Genomic DNA, 12736 nt, shown 5'->3' with positions numbered 1-12736 from the left:
GACTCAAAATGCATCCAGCCCTGGTCCTGCCTCTTCAGCACCACAGACAGGAGCTTACAAAGGGGACTACAGCCACAGGTGTAAACCCACCAGAACAACGGCCCTAAATCCACTGCTGCCGTTCGATTCCAGCTCATGGCCACTCTCTACTGTGTTTTTGAGGGTGTAAATCTTTTCAGGATGATTTCTAATATTCCACAGAATGGAGGATGATCACATGACATTCCGTTGCAGAATGGAGAATGCTCACAGCCGATCATAAAATCACATCACATCACGAAATCCAGGCCACGTTACCTCAGACCACAACATGGAGGATCTTAGATCCCAAAATGGAAGGGCAACGCTAAAGAAACCAGAGCTGCCACCCAAGCAGATACATGCACACCCATGTTCATTGCAGCTTTGTTCACAATAGCAAAGAGTTGTAAATGACCCAAATAACCATCAACAAACAAATAGAGAAGCTACGGTATATTCATACAATGGAATATTATGCAGCACTGGAAAACAAGGACCTCATGACATATACAAAATGGGTGATCATGGAGGACATTATACTGAGTGAAGTATCTCGGTCACAAAAGGACAAATACTGCATAGTGCCACTGTTATAGAACAGGACTGATATGGGGGTTGGAGGAAAGAAGAAAAAGAAAAGAAAAAGAGTAAAGAGGGGATAAGTAAAGTACATGGCATTGAAACAGATGAGGGAGAGAACTATGTAAAGGGAATATATGATTAGGTGTTATTGGCATGATAAGAGTCCAGAATAAGAGCTGCATAGTAAAGTGGTCGGGGCAGGGAGGGTGACTGTATAACAATGAAAGAACTTTTTTCCAAAGAAAAAAGCAAACTGGGGAGGGGGACGGGGGACAGGGATGCCGAGTGCAACTTCGCCGCCAGCAGCCGAAGAAGACTCAGACAAACAGGATTCGTTGCAGAAGCTTTATTGAACAAAAGAAAATGGCGAAATGGCCCCGTCTTCTTCCCCGGCACTTGCTTATATCCCTCTCGGTTCCATGCCTCCTGCTCTTACGTCTTAGAATCTCATTGGTGTTGAGGTCTTTCTAAACTAGGTCCAATGGACCAATAGCAATATTGCAGCCATAAATGGTGTTGTTTGTGCGTTAGTAAGTCAATGAGGAAGTGAGGTATCAGTGCCATCTTGTAATGGCGGCGTGCAAGTGCGGACCGCGCATGTGCAATGACGTCAACGCTCTTAAAAGGCTAGCCTGCTGCTGCGGTCGGCCTGCTGAACAGGGAGAAAAATGTGTAACAATGAATGAATGGAAATATTTTTTTAAAAAGGAGTATGTTCAAACCTATTAATACCAAATAAAGTATACATTTTCTAAAAAAAAGGTAAGAATGCTAAAATAAAAAAAAAAGTCAAACAATACGTAGAATGCCAGGTATATACTCAGAAGGCATTTTCTAAAATCACTTTGTATTTACAAATTTAGTAATTTGAAACTGTCTTTAATAAATCTTGGCTTAATATTAACCCATGAGAAGTCAACCCTGGAGTGGAAGTTTAAGAACAAGGACTTTTTTCTCAGAATCTTCCAGGAAAAGTTGTACATGACAGTTGTACTTAACAACTTTAAATTGAAGTCATACTGGCTGCATCATAAGAGACTGACAGCAGCATGATATGTTCAGAATCACAGAAATCCTGATGGCTTGAGATTTAGACCATCACATCAGGGGCTGGTCAATGGGAGACGGGTGTTGAATGGTGTAGGTAAAAGTAGGAAGGGATGGTGGTGGAGTAGGGAAAGGGTGGATTAAAAAAAAGTAGCTTAACTGACATCCAAGCAGATATATGCACACCCATGTTTATCGCGGCTTTGTTCACAGTAGCAAGGAGCTGGAAACAACCTAGGTGCCCATCAACAAACGAATGGATAGAGAAGCTGTGGTATATTCACACAATGGAATACTACGCTGCATTGAAAAACAAGGAACTCATGCAATATTATTCAAAATGGGTGAGCCTGGAGGACATTATGCTGAGTGAAATATCCCAGTCGCAAAAGGACAAATATTGCATGATGCCACTGCTATAAAATGGGACTGATATCAGGGTTGTGGTAAGACTGAGAAAAACTGGATAAATTGTGTATACTGCACTGAAACAGATGAGGGATAGAATAGTTTAAAAGCCATGTATGATAGGGTATTATGGTTATCACAAGAGTCCACAATTAAGGTTGCATAGTGGAATGTACTTGGGACGGTGGGAAGGGTGTGTTTATTTTCCTTTTCAAAGAGAGGAGCGAACTGGGGAGGAGGGGTAGGGGTGGGCGGGGAGAGAAGTGCAGCAATGAATGAATGGACATCCAAAATTTCTGTAAATGTTCATTAAAATTATTAAAAAAATAAAAACAAAAACAAAAACAAAGTAGCGGGGGTGGGCAGCAACATTGAATCTAGTGGTCATTTTTCTAACTGGGTCTGTAGAATGCTTGTCTGTCAGATACTATGATATCTATTTAAAAAATTGAGATGGATTGGGAAGAAGGATTGGCCATCCATTTCCGAAATGACAGGCCTTCAAAAACCCTATGTACAATAGAGCACATTTAGACTATCACTTGGATTAGCAGACATGGCAATTGAGCCTGAGATCTTAGAAATGGAAACACAGAGAAGGAGGAACAGCTGTAAGCAGACACTATTGATTGGAAAGTGGAATGTGAGATGCAAGAATGTAGGAAAATTGGACATTGTTAAGGAAGAAAAGGAATGCATAAACATTGACATACTAGGTATTGACAAAATGAGGTGGTTTGGCATGGGACATTTTGAATCAGATGATCATATGATTTACTATGCCGGGGATGAAAATGTGAGAAAAAATGGGGTTGGTTACATAATTAAAAAGTCATTTCTAGATCCACCCTGAATTTTAAGAAGCTCCCCCCAAAATCCAAACAAAACAAAATGAAAGGGGGGGGGTGATGGCATCATTACACAGCCGCCAGACCACTAAGCATTCTGGCCCAGCCCAGCAGACACAATTCTAACCATCACTGGCTCCACGCTTGTCAATCCCTGGCAGGCCTTATCTGCACAGTCCCACCCCGTCACTGCGAGGGGCCACAGAGATCCCTGTCACAGCATCGAATCTGATCCCCAGTCACCCCCAGCAGGGCTGCAATCCCCTGGGACAGTTCTGCTGCTCCACCGGGATTAACGAGGTCCCTGGCTGTCTGCTCTCCACCACCGCCTCTGTCCTTTGTCTGGGATGCTCTCACCATCTGACTAGATTTTAGATTCTCAGTGTCCAGCCCAGCAGGCTGCTCTCCGCCTTTGTGAGACTCCCCTCAGAAGGGTTACAGCTGGGATCGCCCTGCTCTGGTTGTGACCTCAGTCATGTAACAGACCCTATGAGTTTCTGATGAAGTAGAGCTCAAGGCTGCAGGACTAGGACTCCGTCATAGTTCTGGGGAGACAATCCATGCCATCCGGGGAAACATGAGATTCTGTGACTGTATCTTTGTTGTTTCATATCTGACTCTTTTTGTGGTTTTGCAGGTGGGGGTGTCTGCAGCCTGGTGTGCCCTTTGAGGGACTGGCAAGGTTGGGGTGTGGGAAATCAAAGGCTGGGCACCAGAGCCTCCAGGTGGATGAATGGCACCAGAGGCGGCAGAGCACCGAGTACCGGTTCAGGGGCGGGAGCTGCCCTTTTCATCTCAGCAGGGGCTTCCTGCTGCCCTGCAAGTGGAGCATCCACTTCTTTCGCTGAAAACGTGTTTGATATGGAGGCTTCCATCCTCATCATTTTAAAGTTAACAGTCTAATGACATTGAGTCCATTCCCACTAATTGTTCAGCCTACATTTCTGTTTACTGCTTATTACCCAGTCTTAGTCCTCAGCCCAGTAGAAACTTCAGACCCATTTCCATTTGCCTCAGTCTGGGCTCTGGGCTCTTCAGAAAAGCAAAACCAGTGAAATCTGTATCTATATGGGAGAAGGATGGGCAATCTCCTCCCTTGTGATATACAACCGCTGAAAACCTACTGGAGGGTCACCTATAGGTCGGTTCCTACTTGATGACACACAACAACAACAACAACATTTATATATAGACATACAGGGAGCTCTGGTGGCTTAGCTGCAAGGAACTGTGCTGCCAACTCAAAGACATGTGGTTGGAAACTACTAGCCGCTCTGCAGGAGAAAGATGGGCGATCTCCTCTTGTAGAAACCACTGGAGGTCAGCTTGTCAGTGCTGACTTGACAGTACAACTAGATAGATAGCTAGAGAGAGAGAGACAGAGACAGAAACAGAGAGTGAGTGAGTTATGGAGTACTGGTTATTATATATAAATAAAAAATTATTTTATATTGAATTGGTTTGAAATCAAAAGACAAATTGCACTGAGAAAGTCTGCTGTCAGGGACATCTCCAGAGTACTGAAGAGCAAAGATATCAGCCTGGAGACTAAGGTGCGCCTGATCCAGGCTGTGATCTTCACAATTACTTGCTGTATGTCAGAGATCTGGATAATGACCAGGGATGATAGAAGGTGAATTGATGCCTTTGAGCTGTAGTGCTGGAGAAGAGTATGAAATATGCCATGGACTGCTAGGAGAACAAACAGGTTCATCCTAGAGAGGGTGAGGTGAGGCTGCTCCTTGGGGGCAAGGATTCTGAAGCTCCTTCTGACATATTTTAGACGTGTTTCAAGGAGGGACCAGTCCTTGGAGAGGGACGTCATGCTTGGGAGGATGGAGGGACTGCACAGGAGAGGAAGACCCTCCATGAGATGGACTGATTCAGTAACTGCCATCTATCTTGGTTCTGATAGGTGTATCAGAGACAATAAGGTTGGCTCAGGATAGAGCAGGGTTCAGAGCTGTTGTACATAGGGTCACTATGAGTTTTAGGTGACTCGATGGCACATAACAACAACAATTGTTTTGCTTACAAAGTTCATATACATTGTGTACATTATTCTTCATTCACATTGTGTTTCATACAGCCATTCCCATTCATTATCTAATCATCATTGAACAAAGTCCACCATTAATTACTCTCTCTTTCCTGATCCCTGGTGAATCTTTTCCACTTCCCTTTACACTCCCCACCCACCAAATTTTGCAAGCCTATGATTTCACTCCTGCCCATCCTCACCCCTCTGCTTCTACCCTCTCCCCCTTGGATCCTCACAAACATTTTACTAGTTATCCTTCTACTTTTACAATAATGGTCTTACGTAGTATTTTTTCTTTTGAGACTGAGTTCACTCAGCACAGTGCTCTCCAGTCCTTCCCAAGTTAGGTAGTACTTTTCTAAGTCATTGCAGAGATCTGGTCTTCTATACATTTATATAAAGCACATGTGTGCACACATCTAGTGGCTTAGTGGTAAGGAGATGTGCTGCCAACCCAAAGGCACATGGTTCAAATCCACCAGCTGTTCCAGTGGAGAAAAATGGTCAACTGTCCTGGGCCACTTCCAGCTTCAGAAACCCAAGAAAAGGCCAGTAACAACCAGGGCTGATTGCATGATTGCAGCTTGCTTTGTTCTCTAGTGCTGCTGTAACCGTCCAGTGGATGGTTTTAAGAATCCTACATTTCTTCTTTCCCTTACAGCACAGAAGGCTGGAAGTCCAGATTCAGGGTGCCAGCTCTGGGAGATGACTTGCTGTCCGCTGGTTCTGGTGGAAGGTCCTTGTTTCCTGAAGCGTCTGTACATCTGACCTTCCTCCAGGATCTCCATCTCTGACCTCTTGGCCTGCTCTGGGGTCAAGGAGCTTCCTGTCCAACACCTGAGTCCAGGAGATTCCGCTCCTCACACTTATTACTTGGTGAGTCCAAGATTGTCCTTCTCAGCTTGCTTTCCTCTCCTTTTTGTCTGATAAAAATATTACAGGTCAAATGTTAGCGAAACGCCCCTTAAATCAGGTCAGGTCCCTGGTGAGATTAAGGGGAAATATGACCTGCCTTTAATTCTCCAGCTACCACACGGGGGATCATGATATAGCTTCCACATTACATGATGACATAGATGTATTTTGGGGGACATAGTTCAACCCCTGACATTGCCCTTTCTCCCAGAAACCCTCACGGCTGCAGGACAAGGGAGGTTAGCCGAAAACATTGAAGGCACTGTGTCGTGGATGGAGTCACGTCCCCACGTGGCGTGCTGGGCCATTCTGGGTGTGGTGAAACTGTCTCAGGTGCTGCTGGTCAGTCGTCGATGCCAACGAGGCAGGTGTGGAGCCAGTGGTGGGAGGTGCGGTCACTCCGTGGGCTGTGATCTAAGATGTAATCAGCTAATCAGCCGTAAGAGGGTGATGTGGGGTGCAACATCCACATTCAGTCACAGCAGTCCTGATCTGCTCAAAGGCGAGTTTTCCTGGGATGGAGCCAGGAAGCAAGAGGAAAAGAGGGGGGTGGGACTCTCAGCGCCGCAAAGAAAGACGACTTGGAGTGGAGGGTCTCTTTTGGACCTCTGCATGGGGAAGGCCAGGATACACGGAGGTCTCCAAGGAACGCCTGGCCAACAGATGCTGCAGAAAACAAGGACTTTGCCCCCAGAACCACCTCCCTGAATAGACTGAAATAGAGGAGGACTTGAGATGCTCACTGCAGAAGATCAAGGACTATAAGGACTATAACCTTCAATAGGGATCACATCTCCACCTCAAGAAGACAAAAATACATACCACTAGACTGAGACAACATCATGACCGAAGGAGAAAAGGTTGAAATTGCCAACAATTTCATCTTACGTCGTCACAGTCTCTAAGCGTATCAACCCTCGGCATATCAACAGAAGATCAGGAGATGTAACAGCACTGGAAAGTCTGCTGTCAGGGACCTTTCCAAAGTCCTGAAGACCAGTAATGTCAGTTTATAGACTAAGGGGCACCTGATTCAGGCCAAGGTCTTTCCAATCATCCACTATGTGTCTGAGTGTTGGATGATGATTAAGGATGACAAGAAGAATCGATGCCTTTTAAGTTGTGGTGTTGGAGAAGAGTACTAAATATCACATGCACGGCCAAAAGAATAAACATATAGACCTTGGAGAAAGTGGAGCCAGAGTTCCTTGGAGGCAAGAATGGTGAAACATACTTTCTGTGCACATTATTGCCGTGTGACATCGAGCCAGAACTGAGCCATAGTTAACCTTTCAGCAGGTTTTCAGAGGCAATTAATTCCACAGGAAGAGATTGCCTATTTTTCTTTTGCAGAGCAGCTGGTGGATTTGAACAGTGTGCTTTTGGGATTGCAGGGCAGCTTCTTACCACTAAGCCACCAGAGCTCCTTGTTGGAAGGGGAAAGTATGCCTCGAAAGGTGAAAGGTTAGTGAAGGAGAGGAAGATCCTCAATACAACAGATTGGCACCGTGACTGTAGCAACGAGCTCAAGTATGTGGGAGATGATGAGGATGGCACAGGATAAGACAGGGCTCGGGTCTGCTGTTCATAGGGTCTCTATGAGTTGTGCTTGACTTGATGGCATCTAACAACAAGAAGCTCCTAAACCATGAGAGAATACCCACTTGTGGCACCTGTTACAGCATCACTGGAGAATCAAGGCAAGCTGTGACATCAGGGTCTGACTCCACAGCGCTGCCCAGCAGAGCAGAGGGAAGCTGCAGACACGTCTGGGATCTAGGTCCTCAGGTCTCGGCTGCCCCACCTCCCCAGGGCCAGCGGCCTTCAGACGCGCCTCTCCAGGCTGTGAACTGTGCTGACTCAGACTGGCTGCTGGCCGCATGGTCTGGAGAAGCAGGAAGTCCCCCAGGGGGCCTGGACACCGTGTTTCCATGCTGCGCCAGCGTCCTGTGGCTCGAGGAAATGGCCTTTACAGATTGTCTCTGCCTTTTATCTTAAAGAGGCCGTGGAAGGCGCCCTGGCCTGGAGCCAGGAAGACATCCGGGGAAGGGAATGTGGGAGCTGCGATGGAAGCAGAGGGCTGAGGAGGGCTCTGGGGAACTGTTCTGAGGGGTACACCCCAATCCCCATTCCCGAAGTGGCTCTTCCTGCCTGGCCCTGCCCTGGGAGGTCTGAGGGGCCTGTCATGAAATGTTCTGGAACCCACAGGGATAGATCCTGTTGCCCAGAATGCCAGCCAGCATCGCTGCCCTGTTCAAAGGATCTGCTGCCCAGTGTCTCCAGGCCCCAAGCAGGTAGGGGAGGGGCCTGGGGGTGTTAGGTCCATGTGAACCTGACAGCAGTCACAGGTCATGGGAGGACGCTGTGACACTGGTGGTACAGGCTGCCCTTGGAGATACTACAGGTTTGGTTCCAGATGCCACCTCAAAGTGAAGATTCCAATAATTTGAGTCACATGAGCATTTGGCGTCTTAGGGACATGATTCCTTCACGAATTTGCATGTCATCCGTGTGCAGGGGTCACGCTGATCTTCTCTGCCTCGTTCTAATTTTAGCATAGGTGCTGCTGAAGAGAGCACGGGGGCTGAATTCCTAACCTGTGGAGCTGCAAACAGTGGTTCAAATTCCTCAGTCAACCTCGGGGCGAAAGATGTGCATCCTGTAAAGATTTACAGCCTCAGAAAGCGAGAGAGTGGCCGCGAGCTTGAGCCAATGTTATCAGCAGTGCATGTGCGTGTGTGTGTGCGCGCGCGCGCAAGAGAGAGAGAGAGAGAGAGAGAGCGAGAGAGAGAGAGCGAGAGAGAGCGAGCTTGAACCAACTTTATTAGCAGTGCATGTGCTCGCGTGTGTGCGCTCATGTGCATGTGTAGGCTGGTTATCTGCTTAATGTGCAGGGAGCTGGGGTGTCAAAGCGGGTTATGTGCGGAGCTGCTAACCGAAAAGGCAGCAGTTTGAATCTGGTCAGCTACTCTGAAGGAGAAAGTTGGGAGTTTTCTTCCTGTGAAGATTTACAGCTTCAGAAACCCAATGATAGGTCACCACAAGTATGAAGTGGATTTGAAGGCTGTGTGTTTGCTGTTTTGTTTTGTTTACTAGGTGTGCAGAAGCATGGTGACAGAGGCTAAAGTACAGAGAGAATCCTCAATATGTGACACAGGGACAGGGGAGGGAGCCCACTGTGTGGGGGAAAGAGCACCCATAGCGGGACTCCAGTTGGGTTGCCACAAACTTTCACTTTGTTGAAACAACCCAGCAGTATCTACTCCAAGCAACAAAGCAAAGTGTGATCAGATGAGGTAGCTGTCTGTCAGGGTCATTCATAGTGGGATTTCAATGCAACTTCCAGCTAAGGTTAGGAAGAAAGGCCTGATGACCTGGTTCTGAGAGGCAGATGTGAAAACCCTACACAGTTCAAAGGAATGCCACCTGCCTTGGTGCTGGAGGGCCAATCCTTGACTTAAAAGTGGCCACAGCCAAGAACGTGAGCACCACAGAGGTGCTGAACCGCAGTGTTGGTTTCTGGTGGACGCGGTAACTGATGCCAAGTCTGCTAGAGTTTAGGGACTTTGTTGTGACCCTCAGATAGCCACAGGGTCCTCCTGTGGATGGAAGACCTCTACCACAGATGGCCTGTGTGCTCCTGGCGGCCATCTGAGTCTCTGAATTGTCCCTATGGCCATCCTGCCTGGGTTTGGTCCCTGTTGTGGGGGCCCTGGTCCCTCCTGACTAGGTGGATTCTCTGAGCCATACAGCTTTCCCGGCTGTGCTGCACACACCGCTCCCCGTGGATCCTGGCCTCCTGTCCCTTATCACTGCCTTTCCTGTCACCCTCTCTGCCTTTGTTCCCTCTCTGGTTTCTGCTCAGGCCCTGGCTCTTCTGCCATCAGGATCCCATGTCCTTCCGGCCTGGAGCCGTGATTAGCATTTGAAAGGCCCCTGGTCTGCACTGGACCAGTCAGGGTGCCTTCTGTCCCCAGAAAGTGGGCTCCGGGCCTATCTGTGATCGAGCCTGGTGGAGGGAGTGTGGGAAGGGACAACGATGTGATTTTGCTGCCTTCCGTGGGCTCTGAGAGACCATGGCACCTCCTAGACCCTAGTCCGTCCCCCGACATTGTTCTGAATCACTCATGCCACCTTGTACTCATGCCAGCAGCTGGTGGTGTAGTGGTTCAGCACTCAGCTGCACCCCAATGGTCACCATCTGGACCCAGTGGCTGCTCTGTGGAAGGAAAATGAGACAGTCTGCCCCTGCTAGGACCAGAGACTCGGACCCCTATCGGGCAGGTCTCTGTCTTCAGGGTCAGAGTCCCTGAGGGGCGATGGGTTCGTATATTCTGGTAACTTGTGCTCATGAAGTTTGATTTCAGGCTAAACTAACCTGTTGTAGTCGAGCTAGAACTGACTCATAGCTGATCTTCCAGAGAATTCTCAGAGACTGTAAATCACTTGGGAGGAGACTGACCACCTGTCTCCCTTGGAGCAGCCGGTGGGTTAAAACTGCCCATCTTTGGGTTGTGAGTACTTCCTATGCACTAGGCCACCAGAGCTCTCCGAGAGTATAGAGGAATCACTGATGTTTTGAAAAAGTCATGCTTAGGATTTTGTACTGAAAAGCCAGTCCTTTCCTGTAATAGTGTTCTGGATTCCTCCTTAGAGAAGACTCTGTGAGTTGATGGTCTGCACACGTGTGTGTATTTGCATATGTGTAAATGTGTGCATATGTCCACCCACATACCTGTGTGTACACATGTGTACCTGTGGGTGCGTGTGCACATGTGTGCATAAGTGTATGTGTGCACAGACGTGCATATGTGCATATACATGCGTGTGCACATGTACAAAGCTGTCACCACACAAATATCAAGCTCTCCGTTCTCCACACACATGACTTCCCACCTTCTTTCTTCCCTGGGCCCCAGTTGCCTTGAAGTTGGTTCCGAATCATGATGGCTCCAAGTGTGTCAAGAGTAAGAACTGTGTCCATTTTTTTTAGATGTATTTTTATTTCTTTTTCTATTGTTGCACACTTTCTTACCCCTCCACTTCTTCCCTCAGCCCTTCCTACAATGCATCCCTTGTTCCAGATTGTTCTCATACATGTAAACCCTAATCATATATATATATATCTCTTCTGGACAGTTCTTCCCCTCCGCTGTCCATTGTCTATTCACTCTTTCCCCATTCTCTTCCCAACACCCCCGTGTCTGTCTTGTTTTAGAACAGTGAGGTTATACAGCATTTGTCCTCTTGCGAATGAGACCTTTTACTCTGCGTAATGTCTTCCAGGCTACTCCATGTTGTGTAATGTTTTACGAGTTCATTGTTTTTCCAATACTGGGTAATAGTCCCCTGTGTGAATGCACCTTAGTTTTTCTATCCACTCATTTGTGCTCCATGATTTTTTAAAAAAAATTTTTATCATGATTTGGGTGAAAATGTATAGTGCAAATTGGTTCCTCATAAAAAAAATTCATGAACACCTTGATTTGTGACATTGTTGGCAATCCCCACAATCTAACAGCACTTTCCCCACTTCCTCGCTGTATCTCTTTTCCCTTTATTCTTCTTATCCCTTCCTGCCTTCAGGCTTTATGCCTGGACAATGCTTCCCTTTTGCTCTTATTTAGTTGAGTGTCCTAAGGGGTGAATGCCTTGTGTCATTATTCAACGATCGTTCAGCTGAAAGTTGAGCCTTGGCAATGAGTTCAGGCCCAGACTTGAAGTACGACTGAGAGCCACATTCTCGGGACACCATTTGTTGCTGTCAGACCAGTAGGCCTGGTGGTTTTGAAGATTTTGAGTCTGGCTCCACATTTTTCCTTCACACTGTACGGACCTGCTTGTCTGGTCCCGGGATCATGGAGATGAGTCCATCGGTTTTAAGGGCTGACTTTTTGGAAGTCCATCACCAGGTCTTTCTTCTGGAGTGGACAGCACTTCTTGTGGATCTGCACTTATTTAAAAAATGTTGTTTTTGTTACGTACTGTCAAGTTGAAACCGACTCATAGCTGACCCTCTGGTGGGTTTTTGAGAACAGGAAATCACTGCAGAATAGGAAGAGATTGTCCATCTTTCTCAAATGGAAGAGCAGCTGGCAGATTTAAGCCAGGTGCCTTTAGGTTGGCAGTGCAACTGTTGCTGTTATGTGCTGTCAAGTCACCTGCAGCTCATAGCAACCCAATGCACCATAGCTCTGAACGCCGCCCTATCCTGAGCCACTCTCACTGTCTCCAACACATCTGCCCCCATTACCGCAGTTACAGTGTCTGTCTATCTCATCCAGGGTCTTCGTCTCCTCAGTTGTCTCTCTATCTTTCCAAGCGTGATGTCCTTTTTCAAGGACTGATCCCTTCTGGCAATATGCCCAAAGTATGTGAAATGAAGCCTCAAAATCCTTCTCTCCAAGGAGCAACTTGGTTTCATTCTTTCCAGGATAGACTTGTTTGTTCTCTTGGCAATTCATGGCATGTTTAATATTCTTCTCCAGCACCACAACTCAAAGGCATCAATTCCCCTTCTGTCATCTTTAGTCATTGTCTGACTCTCTGATGCATTGCAAGTAATTGCAAAGACCATGGCCTGGATCAGGTGCACGTTAGTCTCTAGACTGACATCTCTGTATTAGAACTTTCTTATTTAAAAATAAGAAACTTTAGAAAGAAGATCTCATGTTGTGTCTCCACTCATCTCCTGATGGACCTCTGGGCTGTTTGCCTTGTCTGGCTGTTGTGAGCAGCACTGCCACGCATATCTGCATACATGTGTGAGCCTACACTTGCAGATGAGACCTTTTGACCCAAGTTGTGCCTCAGCCTTGGGCTCAGTTCCTCCAAGGAGCCCCAGAGCCTTTGGTGAGGATGGTATTTAAAGACC

The sequence above is a fragment of the Elephantulus edwardii genome, unplaced genomic scaffold, assembly GCF_000299155.1.
Source record: "Elephantulus edwardii isolate Elephantulus edwardi_28Jun2011 unplaced genomic scaffold, EleEdw1.0 scaffold00209, whole genome shotgun sequence".
Taxonomy (NCBI): domain Eukaryota; kingdom Metazoa; phylum Chordata; class Mammalia; order Macroscelidea; family Macroscelididae; genus Elephantulus; species Elephantulus edwardii.
Note: the sequence above shows the minus strand (reverse complement) of the source record.